The sequence below is a fragment of the Artemia sp. Qi Xiang Cuo genome, chromosome 7 (genome assembly GCF_049724085.1).
Source record: "Artemia sp. Qi Xiang Cuo chromosome 7, ASM4972408v1, whole genome shotgun sequence".
Taxonomy (NCBI): domain Eukaryota; kingdom Metazoa; phylum Arthropoda; class Branchiopoda; order Anostraca; family Artemiidae; genus Artemia; species Artemia sp. Qi Xiang Cuo.
This window is the reverse complement of record NC_142800.1, coordinates 56,031,526-56,057,481: the sequence shown is the minus strand read 5'-3', so window position 1 is coordinate 56,057,481 and position 25,956 is coordinate 56,031,526. Positions and strand designations below refer to the sequence as shown.

The window sequence follows — 25,956 nt, the reverse complement described above, 5'->3', positions numbered from 1 at the left end:
CTTGCCAAGACGATGCTATAACTGTCACAAAATCGGTCATCTCGCTTCCCAGTGTATGGCTGAACCTTTATGCTCTAGATGTGCCTCAAGTGAACATCGTTCTACGCGAGATGAACGATGTATATATACTGCATGGTTCATCTACGCGATAGGAACCATGCAGACAGCCGACATTCTGCGTTGAATGCAAAATTGGCAGTCACACGTGTTACAGTGTAAAATGTCCCTCAAACAGTAATCCACAAAAGAAATGACATCTGAAGCTTCTGCAGTTAAATGTTTATCGTGGAACATTAATGGCTAGTTTGCAAATAAAATTCCAATCTTAGATGTTGTTTTTGAGTAAAATGAAGTTGTCTGTTTACAAGAACATTTCGTCACAAGCCGCAGTAAAAGTATTCTTAGTTTTAATAGTTCAGTATCGGTTTATTCAGTTTCAGCAAAGCAGCTAAGTGGAAAAGGGCAACCCTCCGGTGGTATTGCCACTTTTGTTTGTTTGACTCTAAGATCTAGTGTATTTGAAGTCAATGATAATTTTCTGGCGATTTGTGCTGAGGGCTGTATTTTATTAATGTATATTTGCCTACAAATTACCATGATGAGCGTTTGGAGCGTGCATTTACTTATTCTAGTGATAAACTTGGCCAGTGTATTAACCGTATTAGATCCTTAAGCCTTCAATGCATATTAGTTGGTGACTTCAATTGTGACTTGAATGAACTGCTGTTATCTAGGTCTTTATGTTCTACGTTGTTGCTTAGTACTTTTGGAGACCAGTTTGACCTCAAGTGCAAAGATTTAAATTTTACACATGTACACACCTCAATGTCCACATCAGATCTCGATCACGTCATTGCGTCCGCAAATATCAGGATTTCGCCTGTCAAGGTTGTGCTTGATTTTCAGCTGTCTGATCACTTACCAATACAGTTCTCAGCTGAGATTCCTTGCCACAGCTCAGATACACAAACGCAAACAACTTCGAAAACACCTCCTAGGTCTCGCCGTGATTGGCGTAAAATTAACCCTGTTTTATTTCAAGAAGAAGCCGCCAGAATCCTTCGTAAGATCCGTGTCCCTTTCCATCTTCTTTCTAGATTAACTGCTCTTTCAAGGGAGGAAACACAACTATCAGTTGTCTTTTATTGCACAGAAATTGGCCATGCCCTTCGCTGTGCTGAAAAAGCTGCCGTCCCTCTAAGTAGACCCTGTCATAAGTAGACCTCTAAGTAGACCCTGGCTGGTATGAAAATCCAGAGTTAGTGGATACCCATTCTAAGTCTAAATTTTGGCTTCAACTTTGGGTTTCTTGTGGACGACCCTGTTCAGGGGAAGTCAATTCAATCCGCCTGCTCACAAAAAGAAAATTCGCAAAGGAGCTAAAAGCTCACTGAAAAAAGATGATTGATATTGAATCTACACGGGTCAAAATTAATCCTTCTCTCCTTTGGCGATTTCTGTCCTCTAAAAGCAATGAGTCTTTATCCGCATCTGCTATCCCTGATTCTGAATGGTATGCATATTATGGGTCAGAATTTCCGCCTCCTGACCCATCCCTCAACAAAAGATACAAAGCTGAGTTGAACGACTTCTTAGATAGTTGTCCTCAGAGTGATTATCTTGTAGCGGAGGGAGCTGTATGCAAGGCCATCTCTCACTTAAAACCTAAACAATCTTTTGGGATTGACGGGAACAGTGCTCTCCATCTAAAAAGTGGTGGGCCCACTCTCATTAGTCATGTAACCCTCCTGATGCAGATTATCCTCATTCAGGGTATTGTCCCAACCACTTTCTCAATTGGAGACCTTACGCCAGTTCCTAAAAAAGGAAATGTTACCATGCAATGCTCCTCTTTCCGTCCAATCACGGTTGCTACCTCTCTCTGCAAGTTATTTGAACTTTTATTTGTAGATGAGTTTGAAAAACTGTGTTGTAGTCCACCAAGACAATTCGGTTTCCAACGCGGCATTGGTTGTGCGGAAGCGCTCCATGTCGTGGCATATACACTCCTGGATGCACACAAATCAGGAGAAAGTCTAGCGATTGGGGGCTTAGACCTGCAGAGAGCGTTTGATTCATTGATTCATGTGCTTATGTTGCTAAACTCAGCTAAAAGAGGAGTGAACTCAAATATCATCTGGGCTTTCCGTGATCTTTATTCTCGCCTTCGCGTGCGACTCAAGCTTCCTCCCGATAAAGGCCTTCGGCCAGCCCCAAGGTCAGCTTTGATACCAGTCCGCAAAAGTGCTCGTCAGGGGGCAGTTTTTTCCCCCAATTTCTTCAACATCTACATTATTGAACCTCAAGACAGCTGTCCTTCATCATCTATTCTCAGTTCCATTGACATCTCCCTAGTGTGCTATGCTGATGACACGCTGAATCTCAGCTAGACGCTTAACCGCCTTTCAGAAATATTCTCATGTCTGCAGTCCAACTACGAGAAAGTCGGTCTGAGATTTAACTACCAAAAGTCGGAAGTCTTGCTTTATAATTGGAAGAATGACCCTCCTACTAATATCACACTAGGTGATTGCTCAGTAAAACCAGTTGATAAAATAGTATATCTTGGGCTGCCAATAGGTTCCTCATTACATCATACCCGCTCCCTCCTGATCTCACATCTTGAACGGCGAATTTCCAGCTCCTATGCTTTGATCGTTAAATCCACTCTGAGATTTAACCGTCCACTCCTGGCAAGTATTTACAACGCTACCGCTCTGCCACATATATTATATGTGACCCCTTTCTGGAATTTATTGGCAAACCGTGAAAAGTCTAAAATCTGCTCTTTATTTTTCCGTTTTGCAAAGTACCTCTCCTCCTCTAATTCGCAGCAGGCGGACTATTCAGTTGATACTATTTAGCCCTTTTCTTTTTGCTTCACTCTGTGGGCTACAGAGCTACTGGCTTGGTTGTCTCTTATTTATTAGATATTCTCAGATATCTTTCAGTAGATCTTTTGACTCAAGGAGTTCAAATATAAGATGATAGATATCGATTTCTGTGCTCTGTGTGCAGGTATAGTTGGCTTGGCTCTTGGCTGATAGGGAGATCTTTTGGTGTTTGAAGCATTTTAACAGTTTACAAAGCAAGGTATGTTGTGCAAACATCAGCATATTACATTCAAATAGGCAATGGTCAATTGTTTCATTTTTCATATTACAATGCCTGCAAAGAGGGGACTGGGGAATTGAACCACTTGAATTAGAAAACTTATATGAGAATGCAAGGAAATTTAGTTCATTTGTTCCAGAACGAATTCTATGATAAATTTTAGAAAGATACTTATTGGGAAAGGGGGAAAGGATAGAATTAATCTTATTAAAATTAATATCTGATAGCCTCCATCGGTAAATATCTCTAATTGGGATTGGTCTCCCACTTGGCTGGTCAATATATATAGCATTTTTTGCTATTTCATCAACCTGATGATTACCACTTATGCCAGAGTGGCTAGGAATATACTGAAAGTAAGTTTTTATGCCACTTGAAGCAAGATTATCTATAATACTGAGACAATGATAAGTGTCAATGTCCAACTTATACTGAGGAGCTGAGACCAGCAACTCAAGGCTTGATAGAGAGTCGGAATATATGATAATATTATTTGAATTTGCAATCAAAGGTTGGTTTTCATTAAGGTGTTCTAATGCCATGATTATGGCATTTAGCTCAGCAGACATTATAGATAAATTATTATATAATCTCTCGCCCATTGCAATTTTCAGGCGAGGAAGGAAAACACCACTTGCAACCTTCTCATTCTCTTTTGACCCATCAACAAATATTTGGAAATGATTTTTATAGGTAATTGTATTAAGTTCTGCAAATTTTCTCTGGACAAAAGCAATGGGGGTTAAATCTTTATTCCACTTTGAGAAGTCAGTATTTATTATGGTACTTTACCAATTCCATGGAGGGGTCAGGGAAAGTGGGTGCAATAGACTTTTCTGGTATGGGGAATTTCTCTGAATATTGGCATACTCATCTTCAATACCTAGATACATGGATGGATTTCATAGCCAATTGTATAGTGTGTGTGAGATACTTGATTTGATTTTTGTAAGATGTTTTATCAAGAGAAAGCTATATCTCTCCCTTTTTGTGTTTAGTCCACTCTTCATAAGCAGAAACTTGGTGCTTGTGAGTTTCCTAAGACCAAATATGAGATGTATTATATCATTTTGTGTTGTTTCAATTTTTTGCATCTGGGTTTTTGCACATGCACCATAGACGATGAGCCCATAGTCAATATGGGGTCTTATATGTGAAGTACAAAACTGGAGTAAGGTTTTCTCCTTACAACCCCAGGGTGTGGAAAGAAGTCTTTTTAGTATATTTGTTTTTCTTTAGCATTTTTTTATTGTGTTTGAAATGTGGAGGTGGAAATTAAGTGGTCAAGCATGAGACCTAGGTAATTAATATGATTATCTTCTGGAATAGTTGTTTTATTTAGAGTTAGTTTTGCATTAACATGGTCTCGCTTTCGGTGAAATTGGATTATTTTTGAATTGGTAGGTGCAATGGGTAAATCTGAATGTTGAGAGAATTTTTCAAACTGGGAAAGTGACTTTTGAAGATTTGACTGTGCTATCTGAAAGGTGTTGCCAGATGACCATAGCACCATATCATCAGCATATTGTAGATTTGTGTGGGGTAGGTTCATGTCCCACAGATATAGGGCAAATAGGAGGCAACTGAGGACTGTTCTCTGAGGTAGGCCTTTGGTTATTGTCTTTTGGGGTGAAGAGGCTGAACCAACACAAACGATGAAACGTTGCACTTCTACGAAAAAATTAATAAAATATGCTAGCTTCGGCAGTAGTCCAAGGTTTGCTAGTTTTTTTGAAAGGGTTTGGTGGCTTATTTTGTCAAATGCCCCTTTAAAATTTAGAAAAGCCGCTACTAGGACATTATTTTTTTAGAAAGATTCATATATTGCATTTTTTAGCAAAATGATAGCATCTGTTGAGGAGTGGTGTTTCCTGAATCCAGTTTGAGTGTGAGGGATCATATTATTTTTTTCAACAAACCAGAGGAGTCTCTGATAGATAATTTTCTCCATTATTTTCCCCATCACAGGAGTAATCATTATTGGCCTATAAGACTCAGGGTTATCTTTGGGTTTATTTTTCTTTAGGATTGGTAGGAGGGACGAACATTTCCATATATTGAGGAACATAGAAGATGCCCAAGCGTGATTATAACAATTTAACAGTTCCTGTTTGTATGAAGGGGTGAGATTCCTCATCCATGTAAGATGTATATTGTTATAGCTTTCGCTAGTTTTGGTTCTAAATGATGTATTGTATTATTCAATTCCTGGATTGAAAATGGATTACTTATGTCCTTGAATCCTGGGCGTGGTTGGTAACTTGGGTTCATAGGAATTGGGGACAGTTTGCTTTGATTGTTTGATGTTAGCTTATTAACAAAAATAGTTGCAAATAGGTTAGCTTTTTCATTATCATTATCATAATGGGTATTATTATGTATAAGCTCATACAGAATGGGTGGGGGAAGTCTTTTTCCCACAGATGTGGCTTATGACTTTATGTATAATTGGCTCATGTGTTTCTGTGTAGAGATTATTTGCAAAATTATTCCAGTATTTATATTTAGCATCTATTATAGTCCTTTTTAGATTAGATTATGCTTCTAATTTTTTTAAATATGTAGTAGGTGATGGTTTTTTTTATGAATTCTGTCCTAGCTGTCTTTTTTACCCTCCATTTATTTAGGCACTCATTTGTCCACCATGCTTTAGGAATGTGTTTTGGGAATGTTTTCTTAGGTGTTGTCCTGGGGATAGCATGATTAGCTGTATTTATTAGTAAAGATTTGAAGACTTCAGCAAGTGTGTCAACTGTTGTGTTTGAAATGCATGAACTTTGGGTGAAACTTGTAATTTCATCATTTAGCTTATTTTGGAACATAGACCAATTTGCTTTAGTGTTGATATATTTGGAGGTATGAGATAGACTTTTGGCAGGTTCATTTAGGGAGCAAACAATGGCAAAGTGGTCAGTATATAGACTGTCAATTCTATTTATGTAAATTTTATTCAAAATATTTAATGACACAATTTATAGGTCAATTGTAGAGAGTCTGCAACTTTTGGGGTTGAAATATGTATTCAGGTTTGGAGGGGTAGCAACAGCTAATTCATTATCATTTGAATTCATATGCTCAATGAATTTACCAGCTTTATTTGCTGGTTTATTCCCCCACAAAAGGCTGTGGGTATTAAAAATCTCCACAAATAATGATATTTTTTAACATATTAGAATTATTTATATAATTAAAGAAACCCATGGCATCTGTTGTTTGGCCATTAGGGTTATAAAAGCTTAATATGGAGGTTTTTATATTATTCAGCCAAACACTGATACCAATTGCATCAACATCATTTGCAAAATCTGGAAAATTGATGCCACAGAATTTTGTATTATTTTTAACTAATAAAGCAACCCCACCTCCTTTTCTCTCTGAAGATCTATCCTTTCTGAGGATAGTATATCCCAGAGACTTAATTTGTTGATTTTGGGTTAAATGAGTTTCATGGAGGCAAGCAATACTAATGGAATTATTATTCATAAAAGATTTTAGTTCATTTAGATTATTTTCTGTGAGTGATCTTACATTCCATTGGAGTATTGATATATGTTGTGTTGTTGATTTAATCTTCATATGACTGAGTATCAATGTTCAGCTTTGTTAAAAGTAAAGCAAGATCTTTTTTCGCTTGAATGAACATATCATCAGGGATGTAGATTTTTGCCAATTCTGCAATGATTTTTGTTTTCTGTAGTTGATGTATGTTCATGGCCTGAACTGCATTACAGTTTAGAATGAATAAGCATATATTTGGGGATTTCATTTTTGGTTGTGTATCCTGTTTGTCGGTTAAGGGATTAATTCCTGGTAGTGTTTCTGGTTTGTTTCTTCTTGGGAGGGGGGGCAGGCTGACCTCATCTCACCGGACATGGAGGCTTGTTGACTTGGTGATTCCTTCTGATAGGGATGGGAGCTAGGGGCTTAGAAGATGGTGTTTTATATGGGGTGCTTGATGCATTGGGGGCGTTTGACTTGGGGGTTTTGGTTGGTTTCATTACAGGCTTTATTTGGTATTGTTGGGCAGCATTTGCTTGCATTGCTGCAAATGGGTATGGGATGGCCTTCTCTGTTGCTATTTGGAGTGTCAGAGCTCTTTTCTTATATGCAGGGCATAGTGATTTATTTGTAGATTCATGTGGGCCTTTGCAATTGATGCACGTAGGCTGAGTGTTGTTGCAAGATGTCAACTCTTTAGGATGGAAAGCTTTACAATTACTACACTCTAGGAGAATTTCATTGCATTTTTTTGTTGTGTGTCCCAGTTTGAGACACTTCTGACACTGGATAGGCTTAGGTTTGTATTACTTGTGTGGCTTGATTTGCCCAAATAGGAATAATTTTTCCGGGATATTAATTTTTTCCTTCAGTATAAATAAGAAGGATCTACTTGTTTTTAGGCCATTAGAGTTAGGTTTGCCGAGTTGGGTAACATCTTTAACTGGGATTGTGTTGCCAGCCCTATCTGAGAGCCCTTCTTATAACTCCTGAATGCATATCTTTGGGGGAACATTATAAACTACCATTATTGTTGGTAATTATTTTGGGTTCCATTTAGATGCCTGAATTGGGGTATTCAGAAGGAATTTTGGGCTAATCATTGTGTCTGATAATTTCTTATCTTGGACAGATATTAACAGAGATCCATTACGGTTAATATTAGGAAAAAATATTGATTTTAGCAGTTTAAAAATCACAACTGTTATCGAGTTACTCTTTTTTATTTCAAAGGGGTAGTAAGAATAATTTTAAGGAAAATTCCTAAGTTCTTGGAGGGAGGATTTTGGGCAGAGAGAGGGGAAATGCATTTGATTTGGAATATTTTTTTCCTTTTTTTAGCGCTTCTAGAAAGGACCTCTTGAAACCCATTATCATCATTTATGGTGACATTAGCCCCTACACTTATCACTATTCTCAGAATTGGAGCTATCATTTGAACTTTGAGATAGTGTGCTTGACCAGCCAAGATGGGTATCACTTTCACTGGCATTTGAGGTGGGATCTGGGGGGACTTTTTTGTGGAGGACTTCTAATCATTGCCTATTGGAAAAAGCTTTAAACAAAAACAAAACTAAAACAATAAGGGATAATAGAATGATATCAAACCGTCTGCACTATACTATGGGGAGGAGAAAGACCACAGTATAGCCCTGAGGATGAGTTGAGCAAGATTGGTTCGGTACAACTGCTGATTAAATGCGATAATATTTCACAAGAAAATTTATTTTAAATTTCTTATAAAGTTGGTGCTGTTCCTACTAAAATTGCCACCTTGGGCAAAAAAAAGTTTTCTGATTCGGCGCTATAATCTAGCGGACTCAAATCTAGCTATTGAGACACTTATTAGCCGGCAAAAACCAAAACCAGCAATTCTAAAGCACGAGTGGGCAAGTTTGCTTATTTAATTTTCCCTCTTGTTTCTCTTTTTATTTTTATTTTTTATTTTTTTTCTCCTTTCAAAAGTTGTTGTCTTTGTTACTATTTTCTAAAAAGTTGTTGTTTCTGTTGTAATCTTTGAGTATGTTATCTTTCAGTTTCCACTTTTCGTACTATTTTGTATACTATTTAAGAAGTTGTTGCTTTTGTTGTTATTATTTTTTTTTTCTTTAGTATATTATCGTTTTGTTTCCTCTTTTCGCATTTTTGTATACTCTGTCATTGTACATTTATTGTATACGACGGGTTTTCAATATATATATGTATATATATATATATATATATATATATATATATATATATATATATATATATATATATATATATATATAACCTTAATAAAATGATACATGATACAACAATATGACTTACCTTGTTATTGCGAGATAAGACTGGTTCCATGAAATGTAAACAGAAAGAGCTGATAGTGGATTAAACTATTGTCTATCTTATAAGTTGAAATGTCAAAACAATCTTTCTTACACAACAGACAAACTGAGACCGGCAAGATGCCGAGCACTCTAGTAGTATTTCCATAAACTCTCTTGAGATGCCAGCACCCATCGGTATGAATCTGCGTTATCCACTTTACAAGAAATCATAGTGACCGCCATTATCCGCTGACCGCCATTACCCCAATCTCCCTACCCTATGCTTTCTAAAAGCCAGAATATAATTTGCACTTTACTGAAAAAGTTCAAATTAATTTACTGAAAAAAATGTGCATTGTCAGTTTAATGTACATATGCTGATATTTATTCCTTAATATCTTAATTAACTTTTTATTTCTTAAAGCTATAAAAATGAAAACATTTAAAATAATTTTTTCAGTAAAGTACAAATTATATTCTGGCTTTTAGAACTAGGGTTTAGAACCCTACTTAGATTAATTCCTGGTTGTTTTGAGTTTGACTTATTTTAATTTCTGTTTGGTTTGAGTTTCATTTATTTATTGATACTGATTTGTGATAGTTGTATGCTTGATAGATTATTTTATTGTATTTTTGTTCATTTTTGGTTTAATGGAGTTCTTTACTTTTTTTTGAAAAACTTATTTTTTGCAAAAAGTTTTTTTGATTAATTTCTGTTCATTTTATATTTACATAGTTTTTTTCAGAGAGAAAGACTGAGCCTCTTCAGAGGTTAAACAACCCTCCCTTCCATAAAAACTTTTAACACCCCCTGGGCATAACTTACAACCCTTGCCCCTAATATCTGGGGTTTGTTTCAAGCCCAAGATCCTTGTTTCGTCACATTTATACTATTTTGAATAGAATGGCTATCTCAAAATTTCTATTAGACTTATTTTGGGACAATATAACGTGTGTGTAGGGGGAGAGGGTAGCTTCCCTCTGATCACTTTGACTCTTAAAAACAGCACTAGAGCATATATGACCACACTTTCTATAAAAACCCTATATGTCCCCAGGGTTCAACTTACAACCCTTGCCCTGAGGGCTAGGGGGGAGAGTTGACATCCTCAAAGAAATAATTTCCCGCTCTTTCAACTCCGTTGAACAAAATGGCCATATCAAACTGTTTATCGGACATGTTTGGGGAAATAATGGGCGTGGGGGGGGGGCAAGTCTCCCTCTGATTACTTTCGACTATTAAAAAGGGATATAGCCCTCTCAATTTCCAATCGAAAGAGCCCATCTTGAATTTTTACGACAACACTTTTTATCTGAAATTATATGCCCCCAGGGCATAACTTACAACCTTAGCCCTGAGGGCTGTGGGGGGCTGTCATACTTAAAAACATAATTTCCGGACCCTTCAACTACGTTCAACGAAATTGCTATGTCAAAATGTTGATCGGAAGTCTCTGGGGAAATGATGGATATGGGGGGGGGGGAATTCGCCCTCCGATCGCTTTTGACTATTAATAAAGGCACCAGCCCTCTCAATTCCCAATTGAATGGGTTCTTTTTGAAGTTTCCTAATTCCAGAACTTTCAACTACGTTGAACAAAATGTCTATCTCAAAATTTGGATTGGATGTGATTTGGGAAATGGTGGGCGTGAGAGGGGCGTTAGTTGCCCTCCAATCACTTTCGACTATCAAATAGGGCACTAGCGCTTTTAATTTCCAAACGATTGAGCCCTTTTTGAAGTTTCTACAACAACGCTTTCTATAAAACCTTATATGCCCCCAGGGCAAACCTTACACCCGTTGCACTGACGAGTGTGGGGGAGTGTCATCCTCAAAAACGTTCTTTCTTTATTTGTTAACTATATTGAACAAAATGGCTATCTAAAAATTTTTATTGGATGTTTTTTGGGAAATGGTGGGCATGGGAAGGGTGTTAGTTTTCCTCCAATCACTTTTGACTATTAAAAAGGGCACTAGCCCTTCGAAGTTTTCGAAGTTTCTATGACAACGCTCTCTATAAAAAAAAACTTATATGCCCCCAGGGCATAACTTACAACCCTTGCCCTGAGGGCTGTGGGGGGAGGTGTTTATCATCCTCAAAGACATAATTTCCAGAACTTTCAAATACGTTGAAAAAAATGGCTATCTCAAAATTTTGGTTGGATGTCAAATTTCAATTTTCAATTGAATGAGCCCTTTTGGATGTTTTTACAACATCAATTTCAATAAAGACCTTACCTGCCCCCAGGGCATAACTTAAAACCCTTGCCCTGAGGGTTAGGGGGGGGGGGATGGGTTGTCATACTTCAAGACCTAATTTCCAAAACTTTCAACTGCGTTGAATAAAATGGCTATCTAAAAATTTTGATTGGATGTGTTTGGGGAAAAGGTGGGCGTGAGAGGGGGTTAGTTGCCCTCAAATCACTTTCAACTATCAAAAAGGGCACTAGCCCTTTGAATTTCCAATCGAATGAGCTCTTTTACAAGTTTCTACGACAAAGGTTTTGCCCCCAGGGCATAACTTAAAACCCTTACACTAAAGACTGCAGGGGAAGTGTCCTGCTCAAAGATATAATTCCCAGAGCTTTCAACTACGTTGAACAACATGGCTATCTCAAAATTTTGATTGGATGTGTTTGGGGAAGTGGTGGGCATAGTAGGGGTGTTAGTTGTCTTCCAATAACTTTCGAGTATTAAAAAGGGCACTAGCTATTTCAATTTCTAATCGAATGAGCACTTTTTGAAGTTTCTACGACAACTCTTTCTATAAAAACCTTATATGCCCCAGTGCATAACTTAAAACCCTTGCCCTGAGGGATGGGGGGGGTCATCCTAGAAGACCTAATTTCCAGAACTTTTAACTACGCTGAACAAAATGGCTATCTCAAAGTTTTGATTGGATGTGTTTGGGGAAAAGGTAGACTTGAGACGGGGGTTAGTTGCCCTCCAATCACTTTTGACTATTAAAAAGAGCACTTCGACATTTGAATTTCTAACCAAATGAACCCTATTTGAAGTTTCTATGACAAAGCTTTCTATAAAAAACCTTATATGCCCCTAGGGCATAACTTACAACCCCTGCCCTTAGGGCTGTGGGGGGAGTATCCTCCTCAAAAACATAATTTCCATGTGGAAATCATCTACAGTGAACAAAATGTCTATCTCAAAATTTTGATTGGATGTGTTTGGGGAAGTGGTGGGCGTAGGAGGGGGGTTATTTGCCCTCCAATCCCTTTCGAATATTAAAAAGGGCACTATCCCTTGCAACTTTCAATCGAATGAGGCCTTTTTGAAGTTTCTACGACAACTCCTACGATACGAAGTGCCCTGGTCCAGAAAAAAAAATATGTGCCAACATCGTTCTTTACTTAGGTAGCGCTATTGCGCTGCCTATGATTTGTCTATTCCGGGATCATTTCTTTATTATGGTACTGCTTTATTTTTTTGTGATAGCTTTTAAAACTATTTTTTTTTCATGATTTGGTGTTAGCAGGCTTTAATTCCTATAGTTAAACTCCATAGTATGTCCTTGTTTAAGAGATTAATTGTTGTTAACTAAAATCATCCTTTTATTATTAGTTTTAAAAACATGATAGATTTGAAGTGTTCCAGCTGTTTCATCTCTGTTTCCTCTTGAAATCTAAATAAATATTTATTTTTACCTTGAGCTGCAGGACAGATGTTTCAATTTGAACTGTGACAGGGCTGCATTTATGTCTTGCTGGGCCCCTAAGCTAACAAAGTTATATGCTCTCCCAAGGACTAAGCCTTCCCATATCTTTTCCGCAGCAGCTGTGCTAAGTTCTAAAATGAAATCCTATTAGTTGCTTGTAAGCTTAAAAAAAAGCTCTCGACTTTTTATCAATTCTACCAAGTTGATTTTAGTTAAAAAATAGACAGACTTGGTTGAATTAAAATCAACTTAGTGGAAGGAATGAAAAACTTGAGAGCCATAGCTAATTAGAGTAAAGCTAAGACAGATAGTCCCTTTGAGAGGTGAAGCTAACATAACTTCCCAGAATTATATATATATATATATATATATAGATTCATTTTACTTGTTGATAGATAGCCTACCATCCATCCTAGGGCAAAACCACTGTAGATAAATTTAGACAGTACAATCATTCCCCATCTCAACCATTAGACAAAGCCGGACCGAGGTGCAAGTGCTCCGGAGAACATTTAAAAAAGTATAAACATAAGCGACATTAGTTTTTTCGCGGGTAGGCAAGTCAGATTTCTCTTGAACGTGAAACTTGGCTTCACCTTTGTAACATTAACTTTTAAAGAATCTAATTTTAAATTAATGTATTCCAATACATATATACAAAAATCGGTAATTAGTAGTGTAATGTTATTATTAGATGTTTTTAGGAATAACAAACAGTCTCAAGTTGGTTTCAAAGGTATTTTGAGAAAATTTCTGCCAAAATACGTGTTCCAGGGTAATATACACTGGAATGCTGATGGCAGATTAAATGGGAGGATCTGTTTGTACGCGCCGAGAATGTAGCAGCCAGAAATTATTGAGTTTCATTATACTGTCTAAATTTTCCAAGGCCACTGCCTCTCCATGACGATAAATAAAAGTTCAAATAGGGATAAATCCTTCTAATAGACAGTGATAATTCACAAACAAATACGGAATATTGTGGTCCTGATGACGGTATCCTGCTGATTACGATCACTCCATATGTGACCGAAATATCCGGTATTTTTTGTGAATTTTCCCTGTCTATTAAAAGGATTTATCCCTATTTGGACTTTTATGTATCAGCAAAACTACGGTAGATAGGCATAGAGTAAGGGTAATTCAAATAGTATATCAGTTCTGTGAGCCATTTGAAGGTAATTGGAGACCCCAAACGAAAAGTTTTCAAAGTTTTAAGACTGACCATGTCCACAGCTTTGAACTATTTATTCTGTTTGATATCTATTTCCCAATTGAAACCTAAATAAGCATTTATTTATCGGTTTGATTGTACCTTGAGCTGCAGGACAGATGTTTCTTTTTGAACTAAGGCAGGGCTAGATTTTTGTCTTGCTGAGCGCCTAAGGTAACAAAGTTATGAACTCTTCCTAGCTCTAAAGCTTCCCATAGCTTTTCTGCAGCAGCTATGTTAAGGTCTTGAATTGAGTCTCTACCAGTTGCTTGGAAGCTTACGAAAAAAAAGTGCAGACATTCAGTTTCCATGTGATTTTCTAACTTTCCTAAAAACGTTTCTCTGAGTTTAACTTAAACTATGGTCTTATTTGAGTGTAAGTTTTATATAGGCTACTAATGAAAAAAGAGACCAATCATAGAAACTCCAATTTGCGTAGATCATTTCTTCATTTTTTATTTCATTTTGCCATTTTTCTAGAATCATTAGCTTGCTGTTTTTTTATTTTCATTTTTGTCACTATTTTTTATTTGTAGGAAATATCTTGAACTCATACATCTCCTTCGGTGCTTAGATGTATGGAGAATACAAGTATTTTTTCAGATCTATGAAACTGAGAGGATTGTTTCGAAGTCCTAAAAGGTTAGAAAATATATAAATTGTTTCTAATCAACTAATTCCCTTCAACTGTCCAGCTCATAAGCACTACATGGGTTATTCCTACTAGTCCCCTTTTTCCTCATTATCCCAGACTGTATAACTTCTATAAATTAATTCACGTGACCAAAGACAAACGTAACGTTTGAAAAATAAAAAAGTATGTCTTTTATGATGGCAATTAGATTATCTTCGCATTATTTGCTGTAAAATGTGAAATTTTATTAAAATTATCTCGCAGGTTGCACGCTGATTCAAAATTAAGGGAATACCAGCAGAACTGCTTGATAATCCATATTCTGTTAGTAAGATGATTTATAGCGCAATTACCATGGATCAACTATTCGCACAATGGTTCCTGCTTTTTGTGCTGATCCCAAACTTTATTTCCCAAAATCACAACCTATTGGTGCCTGTGGGAATTCTGATACCACTCGGATTTATGCTGTTCTTTCTTTGTAGTATTTATTTTTCTTAAATAAAGAATTAAATTTTTTTTTATTTTATTTTTTTGAGGTCTTTTGATGTTGTTAATTTACACCTGTCCTAGTTTAAGGATTTGAATGTTTGATGCCCCGAAAAATCAATCAAGGCGTGCTGTTATTTAACAAATGTAAAGTATGTACATTGGTACCTAGAAGAATATTCATTTGCTGTCACATTTTCACATTAGTTAGGAATAACTTTTTATTATTTTGGATCTTATTTTGGATGTAACAGAAATGTTTCATATGACAGCACTATTGATTGGTCAGGAGGATGGAGGTTCCTTCTGGAATTGGTCCAAACGACCGGTTCATGGAGAGATTAAAGAATTTTCACATAAAAAGCTAATTTTTTCGATAATACCCCTCCCTCCTAGGAAAATTGCTCTGACCTCCACCCTCTCCACTGAGGGTCGGAGCTGTGTCTGGACCTATGTGTAGCAAAGGTATCTGACTCAGTGTCACTAAGTTCATGATTTAGCTTGACATTTTAAATGGTATAGCTTCACACTTCGTGACTGGTCTTAAGTTGATGCTATAGGGTCCTCCAATTCGCGTCCGACACATGATTTCGATATTCCAGTGCCATTCCGACACAACTCCTTGTTCCGATTTTTAACACAATTGAGTGTGGTGTATTTTCAATAATTTGCATATTATAGAGTGGGATAGCCCCTTTCTAATAAAGGTCAATTGTTAATAAGTATAATCACTTGTTACTTTTGTTTTAAAAACCTAGGGTTTTCATGTATTTTAATGATTTCTTTTTAAAAGAAGAGAAAAATATTCGCTTCTCTATCAGATTTATGCATACAGAAATTTCGAATTCTCCCCTTGTTTTTGGTTAGCCTACATTTGAATTTCTCTTTTTTCTGTTTTGTGTCTTTCATGCTTAATATTAGGCCAATTTAAAAACGCTGCGCTCTCACGGCAATTAGAGGTAGAAAAAAGAGCAAAAGTTAAAAACATAGGAGGGGGAAGGAGTTACAGAAAGTGGAAAAAATAGAGTTTACGAACCAAGAAAAAAAGGGAAAATATAAAAAAAGGAGAAAACTAAACTAGTGACACTCACCATATTATAATACAAAAAAAGGAAAAAAACTTGAAAGAGTTGAAGGAAATAACAAAAGGGCAGGTTTGATTGAAATTGACTGCGATGAAAATTCAAATTGAGATTAGACATTAGCTTCAGCACATATTTTTTAATAATCAGAGAAAAAGCGCTTAAGCAGGTAAATTCTATTTTCGCTAGAAATTCAAAATTTTTACTTTTCAAACCATGTAAGCTGCCTTGTCAGAAATAAGAGTGGTGTCTTGTATGAGTTTCCCCTTAAAAAAAACAACAAAAAACAGAAAAATTTAGGTTTAAATAATAAATGAATCTCCAGAAAAACACACAATGTGCACACTGGGTGTCAAAAGGTCATATAAGCAATATCTTAGGAGCAGCTTAGAGTATTAAGGCTACTAAGCCTAAGGGTATGGAGGTGAAAACTATAGGGGACATTGAGGGGGAATTTGAATTAAATTAAATCACACCATGTCCAAGAAGGCTTTTAAAAGGGCGTAGTAGCAGTATCTTAGGAGTGGATTGGACTATTAAGCTGAAAATTACACCGTATGCTGTATCGGGATATTGAACTAACCAAAAGGCAATATTTGCATGCTCTTACTGCTAATTTTGTTAAAAGTAGTAGCCTACTACTGCTACTTTTGCTACTTCTATTACTAAAGCTAATGACATGAAGGTGAAACTTTCAGGGAATGTTCAGAGGGATATTGAACTAAATCAATACACACTCTGTGCATTCAGGTTGTCGAAAGGGCTTATCAGCAATATCCTAGGAATTATCTATGGTATTAATTTGAAACTTTCAGGGCATGTTTAAGGGGGATGTTGAACTAACAAAAGGCGCTTTGTGGATACTACTACTACAAATAGTACTACTACTGCTACTACTACTAGTACAACTGGATCTAAGGGTATTATGACGAAACTTTCTGGGAATATTGAGGAGGATGTTGAACTAAATCAAAACACAATATGTCGACGCATGTTATCCAAAGAGCGTAACAGCTATACCCCAGGAATAGCCTAGAGTTTTAAGTTGAAATTTTCAGTTGATGTTCTGGGGGATGTTGATCCAACCAAAAGCTACTATATGCATGTTACTACTATTACTTCTAATGCTACTACTAAGGTTAAGAGTATTAGAGAGAAATTTTCAAGAAAGTTGAGCGAGATGTTTAATTAAATTGAAATTTCGCTGTAAGTTTGCAGGCTGTCAAAAGGGCGTATCAGAAGCATCTTAGGATTAGCTTTGAATATTAACTTGAAAATTTTAGGGCATGACGATTTAGGGTATGTTGACCTAATAAAAACGCACTAGGTGCATAGTAGTAGTAATTGCAGTGCCTTCTAAAGACCAGAACATAATTTGTACTTTACTGAAGACAAAATACGTTTTAAAAGTGTTCTCTTTTTTTAAATTTATTAAATTCTAAATTATTAAGACTATCAGGAATGAATATCAACATATATATTAATCTGTCAGTCCACATTCATTCGTTTCTGTCAGTAATCTTGGTTACAACTTTTTTTTCTCTTTTTCGATATTATGAGAAATAAAAACACATAACTCGAAATGAGAATTGTTTTCACTAAAACGCAAATTTTGTTCTGGTCTTTAGAAGGTACGGGGGGTGGCAGCACCGCTCTTAATTTCTGCTAGTTATGGGTTTGACTCGGTTATTTATTGTAATTTCCGTTCATTTTGGGTTTCATTTATTTATTTATTGTGGCTCATGGTAGTTTTGCGCTTGAAAAAACTATTTGACTTTATGTCGGCTCATCTTTGGTTTATTGTAGCTCATTACTCTTCTTAGAAAAATTTCTTTTGTGGAAAAAGTTTTTTTTTTTTTAATTGATTTAAATAATAAATGAAGGTCAAGTGCAACTCTATTTTGTGTTTTAAAAATATAACTCGAATAAGAAATTTTTTGAGAAACGTAAATAGCTCGTTGGTTCCGATTCTCATTATAATATTTCCCACATTTTCCCGATTCTGAATTCCGATTTGGTCACATCACTATTATTAAATAGAATTCAGCCCTTTGCCATGGGTGACAAAGCGCATGCCACCTCTTGTTTGCTATCTTACAGATGATTTCCCTCAGTCTATTATGCTTTCAAATGACATCCACAAATAGAAATTGAAGCATTTTGTTTTGTTTGAGTTCATCCAAGGGAGGAGGCAAGACTCCTGCAGAATCACCATAACAATCCCTGCCGAAGGGAATGTTCTACCTACTGGAGAATTAGTTGTGTCTAATTTTACTACGTATTTAGTTAAATCTACATCCTTTTGAATTATGAAATACAGAAACATAATGGTTGCATAAATTTTATAGTATGTGGAAAAAAATTAACGGTACTGGTGTACGTGATTGGATTATAATTGATAAAGCATTTATAATTTTTTTTTTCCTATAGATTTAGATTCCTCATTCTCCTTTTGGCAAATTTGAAAGTGATAAACGACATTGTAGTGTAATCTTTGCAATCATGAGAATATGTTCAGGGTATGTTTATGATGCTTACCGTAGGAATATTAAAACAGTGTGTTTTTGTCATTTTGTCTTTTCGCTCTGCTTTGCAATTCTGCTTGTTCCCTTTTTAATTTATTTTTATTAATATTTAACATGAAGTTAAGAAGAACTCGTTTGTACTAATTAAAATAAAGCTGTTTCTACTGAAAGCATGGAGCAATATTTAAACTTAAAACGAACAGAAACTATCCCGTGCATAAGGGGTTTTCTCCCTCCTCAATATCTTTTCCCTTCACGCTAAAGTCTTTTAATGCCTTTAAAAAAAAATATTCTGATTCTAATTAAACGACCCTTGTGTTTCAGGAAGCGTCCCAATTCTTACAGAATTGGGACAAAAGGTCGAACTTTAGCGCAAAGAGCGGTGTGTTGAGGCGAGGACAGCCCCCTTTATATACGGAATAAGTTCTGTTCGTTTTGAATCTTAATGTTGCTCCTTACTTTCATTAAAAAAACTTGTTTTTTAGCATCTAATTTCTGATCCTTTTTTAAAAATAATCCCAGGAAATCTACCTCCCACTCCATGGGAAATTCCCTCCCCCCCCCCTACGAAAATAAATTCCATAGAAAGGTTCTCCCACATAGTCTTTCCCCCGGGGAAATTACCCCCGAATAATTCAATCCTCACTGCGAATTCCCTCCAGAAAATTTCTGGCGGACGATTCTGACTGAAAAATACTCCTTAGCATACTTTCATTTGAAATAAATAATTTTTTAAACTGAAAATGAGGAGCAATATTAAAATTCAAAATAAACAGAAATTATTCCGTATTTAAACGGGTTGTTCCCACTCAATATCTTGCTCATTACGCTAAAACCTGTAGAACTTAAAAAAACTTCCTGTTCTAATTTAACAGCCCTTGTGTTTCAGGACTCGTTCTTAAAAAACTGGGACAAACAGTCAAACTTTAGAGTAAAGAGCAATGTATTGAGGAGAGGGGCAGCCCCTTTATATACAGAATAAATTTTGTTAGGTTTTGGTTTCAATGTTGCTCCTTACTTTCAGTTGAAAAAACTTGGTTTTTTGTATTTAATATCTGGTCGTTTTTCAAATAATGTCGATAAATCTGGCTCACCCTCCATGAAAAATTCCCTCGTCTCACGGGGAACTAGTCAGTGGAAATTTCCACCCGTGTAAAAACACCCCCCCCACCGTAAAATTCCCTTCAGACAGTTCCATTCTTGCTGAAAATCCCCCCCCCCGTAAAATTTCTTGCGGACGATTCAGACTGAAAAATCCTTCTTGTCATATTTTCATTTGAAGACTTTAATTCCTAATCGTTATCCTGATAACTCCGAAAATCCCCTCTTCCGTGGAAATTTGTTCCCAGAAATCCAAACACGCTGAAAATATCCCCCGGATAATTCCCCCGGAACATCTCCGGATGTAAAACTCAGTTCGTAAAGAGAAAGTAAGAAAAACAAAAAGAATTTCCTATAGGAATTCTTTCAAATCCTCCCAGTGTAAAATTTCCCCTGGAAAGTTCACCCCAGAAGTTTTCCTTCCCACGGGCAATTATCCCCGTGAAAAATTCCCCTGCAGAACCCCTCTCCCCCGAAAAATGTTCATATACTTACCAATAACAAATACTATACGTAAACAAAGGGGAAATTTCATGACTTGGTTACTAGGCTTTTCAACTATGCTGAACAAAATGGCTATCTTAAAATTTGATCGGACTTTTTTAGGAAAAAGGGGGTGGGAGGGGGGGGGGCTAGTTTCCCTCCAATCTGTTTGGTCACTTAAAAAGAGCACTAGAATTTTTAATTTCCTTTCGAATGAGCCCTTTTCTGATATCTACGACTATTGGTTGGATGCGATCACCCCTGGAAAAAAAAAACAAAAAAAAAAAGAAACAAACGAACAAATAAACACGCATCCGTGATCTTTTTTCTGGCAAAAAATACAAAATTACACAGTTTTACAGATGAGAGCTTGAAGCTTATACAACAGGATTCTCGGATACGCTGAATCTGATGGTGTGATTTTTAATAATATTCTTTGACTTTAGAGGGTTTTCGAAAGTCCGGCAAATATTCTCAGGCTCGTAGCTATTAATGGGTGACAATAGACTTAATGAACCTTATATATTTGGAATCAGAATAATAAGCCGATTCTTTGATCCATTTGATCCGAAATTCCGTTTTTTAGAGTTTCGGTTACTATTGAGCCGCGTCGTTCCTTACTTACAGTTCGTTTGCTCGAATTGTTTGAAACGACCTATTTTCCTTATTTAATTTCTGATCGTTTTTCAGGTCATGGCGGAATACCCCCTGCTTGGAAATCCTCTCCCACCCCCACCCCCTAATTTAGAGGTTCTCCCGTGAAAAATTTTTCCCATGGAAAATTTCTCCTGGTGATAATTCCCCCATGGAGAATTTCTTCCGTGAAAAATCCCCCTCCCCCCCCCCACGTAGAAGTGCCCGAGAGAATTCCAGCTCCCCTGGAAAATGTTCCCCTGACAATTCCCCCAGAGTAAAATGTTCCCATGTCTTCTTGTAAAATGGGGTCCCCAACGAAAAATTAAGACAAATAAAAAAAATTATCGTCTATGAATTGCAAATTCTCCCAGTTAAAATTTCCCCTGGAAAGTTCACCCCAAGAAACTTCCATTCTAATGGAAAATTCTCTCCGTAGAACATCCACCCGCAGAAAATGCCTTTCCCCCCGAAACATGTCTATATACAATTGGATCGATACAATCAACACGCATTCTTGATCTTTCTTCTGGCAAAAAAAAAAAAAATCCACATTTTTAAAAATTAGAGCTTGAAACCTCTACAACACGGTTCTCTGATACGATGAATTTGATGGCACAATTTTCAATAAAACAATTTTGAAGCAGATCGATACAATTTCGGGATGTGCCACCCTCTCTCCCAAACTCTCTTTCTTCATATCTCTGTTTATTGGTCTCTCTCTCTCTCTCTCTCTCTCTCTCTCTCTCTCTCTCTCTCTCTCTATCTCTCTATCTCTCTATATATATATATATATATATATATATATATATATATATATATATATATATATATATATATATATATATATATATATATATATATATATATATATATATATATATATATATATATATATATATATATATATATATATATATATATATATATATATATATATATATATATATATATATATATATATATATATATATATATATATATATATATATATATATATATATATATATATATATATATATATATATATATATATATATATATATATATATATATATATATATATATATATATATATATATATATATATATATGGCACAATTTTCAATAATAGTAGGAAGGGCATAATATCTCCCAAGGATCTAACATAATTTATGCATGTTTTTATGGTTTTTGTCACTGAGAATGAAAAAACAGGTTTTTTCTCACTTTGATGTATTTTCAGGGTTTATTGATTCTAACGGGTCAATGACACCTCTTTAAAGGTCGATTTATTTGTTGTTTCCAAGTTTCTTGTCTCCGGGACGAAGTTTGCACATGCGCATTAAGGGGGAGAGATGTATTGATTGCGTAATCGAAGGGGAGAGGATTTCCGAGAAATTGATTGCGTAATCGAAGGGGAAGTGAATTTCTGAGAAAATGATTGCGTAATCGAAGGGGAACTAAATATCTGAGAAATTGATTACATAGTCGGTGGGGGGAATGTATTGATCCGATAACGGGAACAGGATCACGTGTCTCCCTCTAAGCCAATCAGGGAGTCGGTTACATAAGGTTTCCCATTACATCACAATTTGCCCTTGAGATTTTGTATATAACGGACATGCGTTGTGATTAAACTAACATAAAGTTTTAAGACACCATGGAACAAGCATCGGATATTATTGACTTGGAAACTCTGGCTACATTGATTTATGATGTGAGTTCAGTTTAGTAAATTTTCTTAGTTTTTTTTCAAATAAAATCATTTTACATAGTAACCTAACCTTCAGTAAATTCAGGGGATACCCCCCCCCCCACAATACAAACTCCACTATATGATGTTTATACTCGATAGAAAGCGTAGAACACTCTTTTTACCATGTAACCCCCCCCCCGTCCCCGCTGTTTATGACTTTATTTCTTTCATTGGAAATTTATTCTGTATCCTATCTAAAAGTGACAGCCAACTTTCTGTCAATCCCTTAATATACTGTTTCCATTTAAGCCCGATAACTTGACTTACAGATTTCCGCAAAGACTTAAAACCATAGTTATTGAACCTCTTTAAGTGTACATCCGGATTGGTAATTCGCGTCAATTACGATAGCGGCTTAACCAAAGGTTTTGCCGAAAAGATATCAGTCGATCAAATTAGCCAAATATCCTATTTCTCGCAAATTTTACTTTTGCTTTACTGAAAAAGGGAGAGGGGCTTTCTTCTGTAAAAAAAGGAGGCGGGGATTGTTAATAGGGGATGGATGTTAGTTTCATGTAGCATTCATTTTCCATTTTGAGTACTCAGTGTTTATATGGGGGGGCGAGGAAGGGGCAATGCCTCAATTCTAACACCTTCATTGTAAAGTGAAAACAAACTATTTCATCGTGTGAAAAGTAAGGGGGGCGGTTTTAAGAAAAAGATACTTTATTATGCGTAAATTGAATAGCATTTTTACCTAAGATCGCAAATTTTAGGCCTATAAGCTGTGTGTTAACAGTCTTTTTTATCTTATTTAAAGCCTATAGACTGGAAAATTTAAAAAAAATTATAAATGGTAAAAATAGAAACATTGATTTCTATCCTAAGGCTACAGACTACTGTTTGTGAAGGGAATTATTTTTCACAAGTTGTGCAATAAAAATGTTTGATTTCTAAGCCTAGTATATTTCTTGCAAATTTTTACTTTTTGCTTTGCTGAAAAGGGAGATAAATGCTTTCTAGACAAAATTATGGTTATGGGGTGGGGGGTACTAATTTTTCATCTGTAAAAAAAAGTGAATCATTTTTCCATACTATATTTTTTCTTCTTTTTTAAGGCCAATTATGAAGAATGTACGCCTCCTCCATTAAAGAGAGCAAGGGGTAGCGATAAAACCCCTGCAAAGGCGATAGCTGCGTAGTGTGGCCACAGGTCCAGGCCCTCCTGGCAATTGGTGTCTGCCCAAGTCCAATCCAATACGGAACCAATGCAGCCAGTCAGTGACGTTTCCGTCACTGCATCTGTGCAAGGCGTAATAGCTGAACCATCCAGAGGGACAATCTATTAATTCTCTGTATCCTCCACGCAAGCTGCTTTACCAGGTCCTTCAAGAAATGACACATCTTTTCATGTCCAGGAGGTTGCCCTCCAGCATGCATTGCCAGGGCCTTCAAGAACTTTTGTCTATTTCAGATCGTGAGGTTACCCCCCTTCAAGTTTTTCCAGGGCTCTCAGGCACACAAGTGTAACCGGAATATGAAAATTTAAGCATTTTTACCTCTACATTCTACCTGATTATAGATATATCTACCTATTTCTTCCGACTTTTTTTTAGCCTTTTCTTTTCACCATTTTTCCACACAGTAAAAGTCAGAAAGATATATCAAAATGTTATTTTCGTTATAATCCCCCTCCACACCCCGGGTTTTAAAGTTCTCTGCTTACCCACCTTAGAGATACCTAAATATAATGTATTTTTTTGCTTGTCAAAGAAACCGCTTTTTTCTATCACCTTATTTTCTCCGCATACTGCATGTATCTTTGTTATTTTTCAACCTCATAATAATATTTTTAGCTATTTTCTAGTTTGATGTTAGAGAGCCTTTTATCTCACCATATGAAATTAATAATGGTATTTTTTGCGAGAATATTGTAGTTTACCTCGTGTCTTAAGGGGCATAGAAGTAAGCCCTTTTTTTAAGCCATTCTTTTCAACACAGTAAAGCGTGTCAGAGATATTTTTTCTCCCCCAAAGGAAATATATTGTTCTTCCAATTATTTTATACGTTCAGCCTGCTGAATTCTCATAGCGAAGCCAAAAAAAGGCACTATATCCCGGATATAGTAGGGTAAATGGTAAACGAATGCTTAATCATGCTTCTACAACTTTCTATCCATTTCAAATCATGTTTTTTCCATAGTAGATAAAGAGTTTTAATATGAAATTTTTTGAGGAGTTGTTTGAGTAAAATCAACACCTTCTTTGTTATCTTTTAGATTGTATTAAGTTGGAACTTTCATAATATATATAGAGTAGGGAACTAACTGCTACTAAGTGGGTTTTAAAAAATCAACTAATTTTATAAATAGGGATGATTTAGACACTTTGAAAATAAGCAATTTTCTTTTATAGGTTGTGTTAGTTCCTTATTCACCATCATCATCCTCATCATTTGAAGAAGGAGAAGACGTGCCTCTGGATCTCTCAAACAATTCAACATGGAATATGAATTGAATGAAAATACCAGAAAACATTGACAATTTTTTAGCCGATTATTTTAATGTTGATAATAGCACAGTTGAGCCGGGGGAATTGAGTCCAAACACCTTAAAAATCTTAGAGAATTTTTCCAATAAATTAACAGGGAGCCCTCCCCCCACTGATTACATTTCCCCACTTCAAACTAATAAAGTGGCTTCCCATAGCCCTATTATTGAACAATGTGGGGGAGGGGATGGTGATAATATGCAAGAGGGGGAGGGGGAGGATGAGAACATCCAATTTACAACTTTTCCTGACTTTCAGCTCTCAAACTCAATTTTAAATACGATAGTTGTTTGCACGGCAACTTTTTGTGATTCTTTTAATTCGCTTTTGGGTGGTAATTTTGTGTTTGAACCTGTAGAAATTGTTCATGAATATGTAGATAGAATTCGTGCACTGCTAGAAAACCAAATTCAGTTGTGGGGAGGTAGGGATCCAATTAAGGTTTCAATTGTTCTAAAGGTGTTTTATTTAAATGAGGGAAAAAGTGAAGTTTATCATCATTATGTACATACCGAGATGTGTCTATCCCCATTTAGAAAATTTTGAGGGTGTGTTTTCGGATTGGATAGGCCACATTATTATGCATCTTGAGAATTATAACGAAAACGGTAGTGGGTCTGTGGTTTTATTGGTTGGAAATTTAAGCGTTAATGTTTGTAAATTTAAAAAAGATTTTATTTTAAGAGGGGGGGGGGCGGAGAACCAAGGGCAACAGTTTTAAAATATAATCCAGATTTAGAGGGGTGTAGAGGTGTTCAGCGAATCTGTTTTGAAACAGATCAAAATGTTTCAAGTACGCTTTCCTCATTTCAGCTTTCCGACCTCTAGCAGATGACACTACAAAGACGAATTTAGAATATTGGGCTGTGCATGGGAAGGAGGGGTCCGATTTTCCCATTGTAGATTTCACTTGTTTAGAGGGGAAATACCCAGTACCACTCAGGTCCATTGATAATTTTTAAACGATCGATACC

At 36.1% G+C, this 25,956-nt stretch overlaps 1 long non-coding RNA gene across 1 annotated transcript in view; it reads left to right on the top strand.

Annotated features, from left to right (window-relative positions):
• The window catches only part of LOC148950465 (uncharacterized), a 39,113-nt gene that overhangs the window by 4,532 nt on the left and 8,625 nt on the right, over nt 1-25,956 (top strand). Inside the window, exon 2 of the long non-coding RNA XR_016141966.1 lies at nt 14,345-14,450. This is a non-coding gene — a long non-coding RNA (uncharacterized LOC148950465). The remainder of the gene's footprint in view (nt 1-14,344; nt 14,451-25,956) is intronic.